Source organism: Acipenser ruthenus, chromosome 52 (genome assembly GCF_902713425.1).
Source record: "Acipenser ruthenus chromosome 52, fAciRut3.2 maternal haplotype, whole genome shotgun sequence".
In the NCBI taxonomy this organism is placed as follows: domain Eukaryota; kingdom Metazoa; phylum Chordata; class Actinopteri; order Acipenseriformes; family Acipenseridae; genus Acipenser; species Acipenser ruthenus.
Genome location: NC_081240.1, coordinates 4,942,110 through 4,954,829, shown reverse-complemented (window position 1 = coordinate 4,954,829; position 12,720 = coordinate 4,942,110).

Genomic DNA, 12,720 nt, shown 5'->3' with positions numbered 1-12,720 from the left:
GCAGACACTGTTGAAGCAGCAAAGGTCATTCAAAATGATCTAGACCGCATTCAAAATTGGGCAGACACATGGCAAATGAAATTTAATAGAGAAAAGTGTAAAGTATTGCATGCAGGAAATAAAAATGTTCATTATAAATATCATATGGGAGATAGTGAAATTGAAGAAGGGAACTATGAAAAAGACCTAGGAGTTTATGTTGACTCAGAAATGTCTTCATCTAGACAATGTGGGGAAGCTATAAAAAAGGCTAACAAGATGCTTGGATATATTGTGAGAAGTGTTGAATTTAAATCAAGGGAAGTAATGTTAAAACTCTACAATGCATTAGTAAGACCTCACCTAGAATATTGTGTTCAGTTCTGGTCACCTCGTTACAAAAAGGATATTGCTGCTCTAGAAAGAGTGCAAAGAAGAGCAACCAGAATTATCCCGGGTTTAAAAGGCATGTCGTATGCAGACAGGCTAAAAGAATTGAATCTATTCAGTCTTGAACAAAGAAGACTACGCGGCGATCTGATTCAAACATTCAAAATCCTAAAAGGTATAGACAATGTCAACCCGGGGGACTTTTTTGACTTGAAAAAAGAAACAAGGACCAGGGGTCATAAATGGAGATTAGATAAAGGGGCATTCAGAACAGCAAATAGGAGGCACTTTTTTACACAGAGAATTGTGAGGGTCTGGAACCAACTCCCCAGTAATGTTGTTGAAGCTGACACCCTGGGATCCTTCAAGAAGCTGCTTGATGAGATTCTGGGATCAATAAGCTACTAACAACCAAACAAGCAAGATGGGCTGAATGGCCTCCTCTCGTTTGTAAACTTTCTTCTTAATGAAGCTAACAGTAACCCTGCAATGTCAGCAGCACTCTACAGCTCTGTGCTGTAAGTTCAGTGTGCAAGATGGAAACCAGAATACATCTCTGACATTGTTGTGTGAATTATGAATCACCCTGCAGTGTATCAAGTTCATGCTCCCTCTTGTAACATTGCTAATTTCCTGTTCCCACAACTCACCACTCATTCAGAGCACCAGCTTTGTTACAAGCTGGAGCCTGATCTGGATACACTGTGATGTTTTTAGAGAATGGATCTTCTCCTGAAAAAACACTCCAGAGAAATGTATTTCCATGATGTGTGAAAAAAACACAAATAAATTGAAGAATGAAAAACAGACACAGCAAAAGCAAAGTATTGGGTTTCTAGTAAACACTGCAGGGTGTTCAGTAACACTTTATACAATCAGCAATGTTGAATTCAGAAACTTGTTAAAAAACAACTAAATGTCATGCAGCCTTACAATAAGCTTGTACATGCTATCAGAGAACACAAGATAGCAACACTTTTACTTTGCTTTCACAAAGTGGTGCTTTTTGTAGCTCTCTCCTTTTCCTCGCAGGATATTTCTTTGTAACGTGTGAGTTGTTTGTGTCGTATTACAAGATGTGTTACACCTGCACTGCAGATCAAAGGACAGCGTTGAAGGATTGGCCGGTTTATTGTCCATTGGCCTCTATAAGAGAGGGATTAAGAATATTGGTTTACAGTAAGTATCGATTTTGATTAAGCAGAACGACTTTAAGAGACTATGGAGAATATTCAACTGATCGGGACAGCAATGGATTTAAATACCACCACTTTCAAAAAATGAATAAAGGGCAACAGTGCATGTTAGTGTCTTTAGTTCTTATAATGTTTGTAGAAATATTTAAATGTGTAAGATTCATATTTTTAATTATTTAAATGGTGGTGACATTGAGATCCACAGCTGATTATTTTAGCCAAGATCCTTTTCTTTAATGAGACCAAGACACAACCATTCTATGTAGCCGGGAAAACAGGATAGAGGCTTTTCATGCAAGTGCAGCACTGTGTAATAAATCAACAGTCAGCATGCAGGCTGAGCTCCAGCACTAACGCTGTGTAATAAATCAACAGTCAGCATGCAGGCTGAGCTCCAGCACTAACACTGTGTAATAAATCAACAGTCAGCATGCAGGCTGAGCTCCAGCACTAACACTGTGTAATAAATCAACAGTCAGCATGCATGCTGAGCTCCAGCACTAAGACTGTGTAATAAATCAACAGTCAGCATGCAGGCTGAGCTCCAGCACTAACACTGTGTAATAAATCAACAGTCAGCATGCAGGCTGAGCTCCAGCACTAACACTGTGTAATAAATGAACAGTCAGCATGCAGGCTGAGCTCCAGCACTAACACTGTGTAATAAGTCAACAGTCAGCATGCAGGCTGAGCTCCAGCACTAACGCTGTGTAATAAATGAACAGTCAGCATGCAGGCTGAGCTCCAGCTCTATCACTGTGTAATAAATGAACAGTCAGCACGCAGGCTGAGCTCCAGCACTAACACTGTGTAATAAATCAACAGTCAGCATGCAGGCTGAGCTCCAACACTAACACTGTGTAATAAATGAACAGTCAGCGTGCAGGCTGAGCTCCAGCACTAACACTGTGTAATAAATCAACAGTCAGCATGCAGGCTGAGCTCCAGCACTAACACTGTGTAATAAATCAACAGTCAGCACGCAGGCTGAGCTCCAGCACTTACACTGTGTAATAAATCAACAGTCAGCATGCAGGCTGAGCTCCAGCACTAACACTGTGTAATAAATCAACAGTCAGCACGCAGGCTGAGCTCCAGCACTAACACTGTGTAATAAATCAACAGTCAGCATACAGGCTGAGCTCCAGCACTAACACTGTGTAATAAATCAACAGTCAGCATGCAGGCTGAGCTCCAGCTCTATCACTGTGTAATAAATGAACAGTCAGCACGCAGGCTGAGCTCCAGCACTAACACTGTGTAATAAATCAACAGTCAGCATGCAGGCTGAGCTCCAACACTAACACTGTGTAATAAATGAACAGTCAGCGTGCAGGCTGAGCTCCAGCACTAACACTGTGTAATAAATCAACAGTCAGCATGCAGGCTGAGCTCCAGCACTAACACTGTGTAATAAATCAACAGTCAGCACGCAGGCTGAGCTCCAGCACTTACACTGTGTAATAAATCAACAGTCAGCATGCAGGCTGAGCTCCAGCACTAACACTGTGTAATAAATCAACAGTCAGCACGCAGGCTGAGCTCCAGCACTAACACTGTGTAATAAATCAACAGTCAGCATACAGGCTGAGCTCCAGCACTAACACTGTGTAATAAATCAACAGTCAGCATGCAGGCTGAGCTCCAGCTCTATCACTGTGTAATAAATCAACAGTCAGCATGCAGGCTGAGCTCCAGCACTAACACTGTGGCAGCCAGTAAACAGTTATTTATGAGCTTATGCCTAAATTTGATTCCTCCCCAAACTTAATTCAAAGTAAAGAAATTGCATAACAGCAGTGAAAGGGTAAACCGTGGATATTCACCTTCACTTATTATAAATCATTGAAACAAAGCTTTGAAAACTACAAGAAATACCAACAGGAATACAAATAAAGTTTTATTTATTTAAAAGCATTTATAAGGGATTATTAAACATTAGCATTTAATATGTAATACATTTAATACAGTTTCACAATTTACAAATCAATCCTAATCCTCTGATGTTAGCTGTGCCAGAGACATAGTTCGTGAGACAGTGTGTAAGGGGCAGCTGGAAAGCTTGAGATAACATAGCAGACATAACAACAGGGCAGTCCATGCTCTGTGTGCAGCTAAGCATATCGCATGGAAACCCATCAGAACCCAGGGGCTGGGACTCTTCAAGCGCATGAGCCAGTGCTGCTCATAGCCTGGCTGTGCGAGACGTGTACAGAGTTCATTTTAGCAAGCTTAGAAAGGAGCTTAAAACACTGCTTCAGCAAACCACAGGATTTAAAATAGAAATGTTAAGAGGCCATCAACACACAACATGTCATTTGGTGGTTACAGTGTGCCCTGATGAAAAGAAGCAAATATGTAATGTGTGTGAGATAACAGACTCAACACTGTTATTTATTTGCAGTTTGGTAACTTTATTGGTTGTGTTTTTGTTTCTATCAAATGAGGAAAAAAGTGCCTTTTTGCTTATTGTCTCTGATTAAGTTTGCAGCACTTTATTTATTATTTTTTTAATGGTGGACTTTTGTGATAGACGCTTCCTGCACCTAGAAATAACTTAGCATCCCATCAGAGAAGCTAAACAGAAATTCCAAAGAACAGATTGCCAACCACAGCATGTGTTAAAAACAAAGAATCGAGCAGCACTTTGAACACCTGCATCTGAGATCTGAGAGCAGGTGCTCAGAAAATGAGCACTTTTAAAATTTTTGTACATAGTCATTTTTACTTCACGTCAGTACAAAATAACTGTGAATTCAAAAAAGTAGATTGCATCAACAGTAAAATCACAGGTCATTTTAAATGTAAAAATCTGTAATATGGAACAGAAAGAAACATTAGTAACTGTCTGCCGTGTAGTGTGTGACAAGACCAGGAAGCAGTACACAAAACTCTGAAATGAGGGGCTGAACACTGCTGCAGCAGTATGTTTATTAAATAAAAACAAAAGACTTTTCAAACTAAATAAAACACTGTTGTAAACACAAAACAGAAGGGCACACGCTCAAAACAAAAGGGCACACGGCCAAAACAAAAGGGTCACAAAACCAAATACAAAAAGTCTAATTAAACTACTACCTTTGTAACAACTTCACAAAAGTTAGCAGCAATCATCTGTTTGGCGCTCTGTCGCTGAGAGTCTCTCTCCTGCTCCAACCACCCCCTTAGAGACCAGAGTGGGTCCTTATATACTGTGGCTGGAGCCTTAACTACCCATCAGTTCAAGCAATTCCCTCATTAAGGCTCCAGCTACATTCTTCTCAAGGTTTTTATGGATGGAGAATTCACCCTATCCTTGCCACAATACACAATTCAAAATAATAATGCATAATGCAAATAAATACACAAAAAGGTAACAACAATAATAATAATAATAATAATAATAATAATAATAATAATAATAATACAGTGCACATATGTACCCCGTCACAGTAACAGACACATTGAATAGACAGTATTAATTAAAAAGTGTTTTTATGAATGAAAAACAAACACGTATTAGGCAATACAAAAATAAATGTGTCATTACAGTACATTGGTTACAAATTCTCTTTTTAACATTACCTTTACTGTTTTACAGAGTTTGCAATCATCACTCTAATTCTGAGCAGTTCTGAGTTCTATTGCTCCAGTACTGAGTTTGTATCATATTCCTAATAACTCTGTCTTCACTTGGCTTTGAGCTTGTCTGGAGAATTGGAAATGTCTTCACTGGACACCCTTCCTCATTGAATTCAAACAATATCATCTTTCAACTCTGTGTTTGCTCTTTGCTGAGTTTACAAGATTCTCTTTTCCATTGACACATACGTAGTTTCCAGTATCACTCCTCTTAACTTGTTTAATGGAAAAGACGACATCTGGTAAGCCTTTGGGAACAGGTTGTGAATCGACAAGGTTGCATCCCTGAGTGAAGCTGCTATTATACATTTAAATTATACATCCATTCCTTCCATTGCACTCCGTCTGTCTAGCTGAAGTGTGCGCAAATAGCGTGACTCTGAAAATACTGTTTCTATGTGATATTACATAATCTATCAGTACAGAGCAGCTTAAAATAAAGGAATAATGCATGATAGGGCAACACACAACCTGGAGTGCATTATTCCTATTATGCAATGGCTCACACTGTAAAAATAGCAAATAAGACTCATTTCATATGTTTAAAGGTGATTTAATTAGACAAATGTGGAAATAACATTCCACCTCATAAAATAGTTCCTGTTTTCCATTTATAACTGTAATAAAGTATTAACTATGACAGCCTAATAATATATTAATGTTATGACTCAGGGGTGGTCCATTTAAGTATATGTTTAAGCCTGCTTTGAGCTCTAGGTAGCTGCTTATGCCGTACGGCTCTCCGGAGCTATTTCTGATTGTCATAAAATTGTCGTAGAACTGTATTAAGGTGTTCTATCATGACAGTTTTCAAGTCTATATTTGTGTTACTCTCACTCACCCAGTCATAAAATGCTTTGCCTGCCCAGTTGGTTTGTCATTCATGGATTTATCATTTCTGTCAAATATCTTGTCTAGGCTGTCAGTTTTTTTTCTCTCATTGAGAGGTGCTGTTTGGTCACCTGGCTTCTCTGTGTTTTGATGGCTCTTTGCCAGACTAGCTTTCCAAAGTTGTCTTGTTGTTTAAGGTAAAATTCACTTCAGGAATTGTGTCATTTATTCTCTGTTATTGACAGTTGTGGCAGATTTATAAGTTTGTCTAGGTTTTCAGTGCCGGTACTAGATCCGTGATTTTATGCTGGATAACATCACGGGTCTTGTACAAGGCTGACCAATCAGAGCTCAGGAATTTTTCATGCAATTGTATAATATACAGTCATAATACAGTAGACTCTTGCTCATCAGAAACCAATTGGGACTGGACCCAGTACTAAAATACCTTAATATAGAGACAGCCAGTTGCTAATCTTTGCACTGTGCTTAGATTTTACATTGAGATAAACTGAAGAACCATCGCTGATGTTTGTCAGGTCTCCTGGATTCTCTTTTCCATACATGCAGATATAGTCTCCAGCATCATTCTTTTTGATGTCTTGTTTTATAAATGTGACAGCTCCCATTTCTCCGGGCTTTGGCAGTGAACTGATCTCCTCTCTGTTTTTATATAAATGGAACCAATTCATCTCCTTGTTCTCTGGTTGTTCTCCATGCAGATATAGTTTCCAGTGTCATTCTTTCTGATGTCTTGTTTTATAAATGTGACAGCTCCCATTCCTCCGGGCTCTGGCAGTGAACTGATCTCCTCTCTGTTTTTATACAAATGGAACCAATTCATCTCCTTGTTCTCTGGTTGTTCTCCATGCACAGCTGATATCACACATGTGAATTCAACGGTCTCTCCTTCCACTACAGTCGTTTTACCAATCTGAAGTATCGTCATACCCAGTGGCTCTGTAATCATTTATAAAAAAATGAAAAATAACACATGACAGAAATATCTGTTAAGCAAGTAAGAACATGGACATTGTATAACTGAAATGTGTTATTTACCACAGATTACAATATTAGCATATATTACATGATGTAATAATAATAATAATAATAATAATAATACCCGTGCATGTGCTCAACCTGTATTAAACATGCTGATATCAGAACACTAAATAAGACACATGACTTGGACTGGTTACTCCAATAGGAATATTCTATTTAGCACTGAGTAAAGGCCAGTGCCTTTATCAGTATGATATGAAGATACTAGCCAAAGCCTTTGTCTTCTTGACTTTGTTTCTCTATAGTTTCATCTTTAAGGCAAAAAAATAAATATTTCTGATAGAAAAACAGAAGAGGTGAATATCACAAAGCTTTTATTCCAACCCATTAATGTTAGCACTAGAAATCAACAAACGAAGAATACCTAAGAGACCTTGCATTCAATTTCTGAGTTGTTTATTTCAGCTTTTATATGTTTAATGTGTGTGTGTTTATTCTTTCAGGAATAACAATGAGAAAGACACTTCAGAGTAAACAGCCATGTGAATTTCACTCTAAATGTTATTCATTTCTAATGTAATCAAGCATTAATCATTGTATCTTATTATGTGAACGTGTCAGAGACACACATACCTGTCGAAACCAGCAGCACGTCTCCAAGTGCAAAAACTGAAAAACAAATGAATCATTTTACAAATAAGAAAAGGAACATTTCCAATATACTGTCATAAACAAGTTATAAAATAAATAATACTTTCGTATCATGGTTAATTTCCCATTCCAGGGCATATTAAAATGCAGTTTACTTAATCTCTGAAACTAACACTATTCGTTTCCTCTATCTGTAACACAACTAAATATAACAGTGCACACTATGAGATTATAATACACCAATGGAAACTCATGCACAATAGAAATGTGTGTTTCCGTTATGCATGTCTGTTTCTGGCATAATCAAATGAATACCTGAAAACCTGAAAATGATTATTTAAAAAGAATAGGAAGAGTATGTACACACATAAAAAAGTAATGAAATAAATTATACTTACAAAGCATTATTACATTAAAATCCCAAGTCATTTTTACAAGCTGTCCAGTGACTACTTATAGTGCACAGGTCCTCTATTTGTAACACACCTAAAGACACAGTAATGGAAATACCACAGCCCCCTGCATAGATATGGGGAGATAATACTGACCTAGTATTTCCGTTCCACATGTAATTCTGATACAATCAAAGAAACAGATCAACAGCAATTCTTTATTGATCAGTTTAACTGTTTGCAATAAACCGTTTTAAAAAGTTCTGATGTGGTCCATGTTTGATGCCTCCTTAGACAGGTTCACACAACAATGATGTAGTATGACTATGTCACAATATTGTATATGCACCAATGAATCAGATACTAAAATATCCCTACAAACAATAAACATGACAGGTGTCTTAGAAACAGTGACCTCCACTTACTCTGCCATTTTCATATATCTTTTTACATTAATCTGTTGCAACCCACATTCCAGGCTATAAAACTGATAACTCTCCTTCCTGCTTTCAGTTCCAGACTTTCACTCAAATGAAGCTCTAGACATATAAGAGTTGTAAGCAGCCATATAATGCATATAGTATTATTTATTTCTTAGCAGACACCATTTTCCTTACAATTGTTACAAGATATCACATTATTTTTACATACAATTACCCATTTATACCGTTTTTTGTTTTTTATTGGAACAATCTAGGTAAGGTACCTTGCTCAAGGATACAGCAGCAGTGTCCCCCACCTGGGATTGAATCCTCAACCCTCCGGTCAAGAGTCCAGAGCCCTAACCACTACTCCACACTGCTGCCCATATAGTAGGATGCCTTCACATATGACTTCTCGGTTTATAGTAGTCCCTGAACAAACAGTATAATTTCAAACCAGATATTCCTTGAAAGAAAAGTATATTGCTCAAATAGGTGTCCCATTGAATCATTTCATCAGGCGCTGGAGTTTCAGCTGCATTGCATAAACCAAAGCGGAGTCGATTCAGTTTATTTCGTTCACAAAACCTAGTGCAGAGTTTGGGATCTATTTCCATCAGTCTTTGGCAGGGTTGAGGGTCAATCACCAGGCAGCGCCACTGAAAAAAAACAAAAAAAAAACAACAGCACACACCCACACTCCCAGCAAGTTGTACCACATTCCAGTTCCTGGCTGAAAGGGGCGCTCTTTTCTGATTTTGAATTACACTGTCCCTGCCTTTCTGTTTGGCTGACCACTCTCTCACAATCTAGTGAATAGAGGCCTTCAGGTCATTCACTCCCCTCTACTTTCTTCCAAGGCTTTCAAGATTTCCCCTACAGTATGTCCACCATATCTTCAGACATACTTATCATCTCTGTTCCTAAACTGACTCTTTACCAGTTTGTGGACAAGGGCAACCTGGAATGGATTTCAGAAACATGCTGGATGAGTTGCTGGGGTTCTTCTGAAGCAATCATGGGCAGAGTGGGAAGGACAGCATATTGAACTGGAACATGTATAATGATATTGAAACATTAACACTTAACTACACTTAAGAATCAGAATCATTCAGACACACATTCCTTTCAATGTCTTTACTTATTTACTTCTGTTATAAAGGGAACAAATGCAAATGTATGGCTCATGGCTACAATACAATTTTGTCTATAACAATCCTTTGTCACTAAGTTTAGCTGCCGGACAATGACCTTCAGGACTTAGTGACAGTTTGAGGAACAGACGGATAACATGAGCAAACATAACAACAGTTAGGTACATACTGTGCATGCAGCTCAGCATATAGCAACGAAACCAGACGCTGAGTTCAGCACCCCTGACTCTGAAAGCACAAAGCAGACAATGCGTGGCTGAGGTGAAATAGAAATGACTAATATACAAACAGAAATTAATTATTTTTAGACATTAGACAGAAGTTCTGAGAAAGCCAATGCTACTCACAGCCTCATTGTGCAAGGCATATGCAGTGTTTAATTTTAGCATGTGTAGCGAGGTGACAAGAATGACAGAGCCTTGCTTAAGCAAACCACAGTATTTAAAACAGAAATGATAAAAGGCCATCAATACAAAACATGTCCGGTGGTGTTGGCCACGATGAAAAAAAAACAGTGAGTTGAGATCATAGATAAGAGAAAACACAACCACACAAATGCATATTGTACACTTTATAACAATGAAGTTAAATACATACAGAGCCATGCTCAAGTTGCTGTAGCTCAGAGATGTGACTGATTGAACAGACCCACATGAGCACTAATCATGGACTGCCTGTGTACCTTAGGTAAGGCAATCTAACACTACTGCTAACTGGGGTCTGTGTAACCCACTGCTGGTTATTGAAGTACATCTAATTGTTTTACAGTATGAACAGGAAACACATGAACAACAGTAAATAAAAATTATTTCTGGCTTCCATTCATAACACAACAGATTAGGTTCTCAAAGCTGTAATCAAGTTCTTTTGAAAGGAAAAAATAACATTTACAATTTTAAACAACTTTCAAGCTGGACATTCAGTCTTGGGCCTCTCTCAAGTATGCTGGCAGTTGTACAGAATTGCTTGATCATTAATGCTTGTAGGGGGCTAAGATGAGCCCACCAAACTTCACATACGTTTTCTAATTCCCATTCCAATGTTATGAATTAACGTCAGATTACCATTGCTATGTGTTTTGCTATACTGAACTTTGTGTATTGTCGTAAATGTTTTACTCCAGTTTCACTGTTGGGACTATTCTGAATTAACCCAATTCAGTCTGGAAAAAAGTGAAAAGAATTGCTCTATTCATTTTACTAAACTAGCTTTGTTTTAAAAATAGTAAACTCGATTCATTTTACTGAACTAGTTTTGCTTTAAAAATAGTAAACATTTTAGGACCTTTTCAGATATGGTTTGTTGCAAAATTAACCTAATTTTAGACCCTTTTGCATTCACACCACACCTCAGTGCAAACTAAATCACTTCATTGAGAATTCAGAACTGATCTTGCTTTCAAACAATAATGCAATGATTATCCAGATCTCTTTGTCATTTGGAGTAAGTGAGGCAGGCATAGTTGAAAGGTCATGTTGTCATATGATTTGAAAGCAATGAGGCAGGTTGTTCAGTTCTGGATCCTCAAAGCCAGGTAATATTTACAGAGAAATGATTTGGGTTAGGGTGAGGGTATAAAATAATAATATTAAAATAATATTGCATGAAATAGTGCCATCAGTGTGTCTTCTATTGTCTGACATATTCCACCACAGTCTCTTAGATTATTTATCTCAAATGGTTTGTCAGTTCTGAGCCAATAACTAAATTATTCTGGTAGGAATGAAAGCAGAGAGTACGTAGATAAAAGGGAAATATCCTTTTGATTGACTATTCAGGTATTTTTCAAAACAACATTCATTTTTCCCCAGTGGTTTTCAGTATGTGGAAATTCTAACTGTTGCGTATGTTACATTGTCTTCATCAGGTGCAGAACTGGGTTTCTTCTTGGTGACACGGGCAGTGTTTATTTCTGAGTAGGTGAGTGTGTCGTCCTGTTGCTTTGAAGGCAGCTCCAGCTTATTCTGTAATAATTTAACAGATTGGAAAGTGATCAGTATGGCTAAACTGTACTAAAGGAATTGCCCAAACAAAGAGATACAAACAAATAAAAGAAGAACCTTTTATCCATCTGTAAATATATACCAGTAGCTGCACAATATCTTCTTATTATACCCTATCCACATCACTAAAAATAATACCTAAACAGTGCGCAATGTGTTGAAACCATGTCATTATCATTCACTTTGTTCACAGTCATGTTTTCAGCATGTGATTATCATGCATTATTTGGCTCATGTGAATGAGCTGTTAAGCTCAAGACAGACAGACAGGTGTGGCGTGGCACCGCTGGGTATTTTCACTGTGTGGTACCGCTAGTCTGCACCTGGACACACAGGAGCGGTATGCACTCCGCGGAACAGTAGTTGTCAGTACCACACCATAGGCTATGTTCTCGAATATAATTTACAAAATTTTTGCATCACCTTGTAAATATTAGGATGCAGACATAATTAAAAAAAAAGCTATATGAACACAATTTCAAAATTTTATTTAACATCATGCAATCTAAGAAACTACAAAATGGTATGTCAAAAGTCTACTGGAAACTACAATAGTAGTACAGTATTTCATGTTAGATTTCAAAACTACAAAGTGATATGTAATTTCAGTATGTTCACGTAACATTATTAATTCTATAGGGCGGGATGCAAACTTTTGGCCATAGTTGTAATGCCCCCCCCCCCTTATATAATCTACTAAATAAAAACACTGGTTTGTTTTTCAATGTTGTTTTTCTGTCATCTATATGCAGGTGTATGAAATGAGCGATCTGAGCTTAGCAAAGAAACATACAATATGTTGCTGACAACAAGTAGCCTACTTCTAAAGTGTTAGAAAATATATCCTTTTACAGCCAGTTATTTAGTAAAAATGTAGTGAACTACAGAAACAATTTTTAAAAAAGCCAGGAAGGATGCTTATCAGGGGCGATGCATAAAATATTGACTTGCCTGGCCTTGTATGAAATACTGGAGGGATCAAACACATCAGGGTGCTTTGACACCTCCGTAGACAACAGTTTCATTCATGATTTTTCCTGGCAAACATGTGTTGTGCGCACTTGGCTGTGATTGCTTAA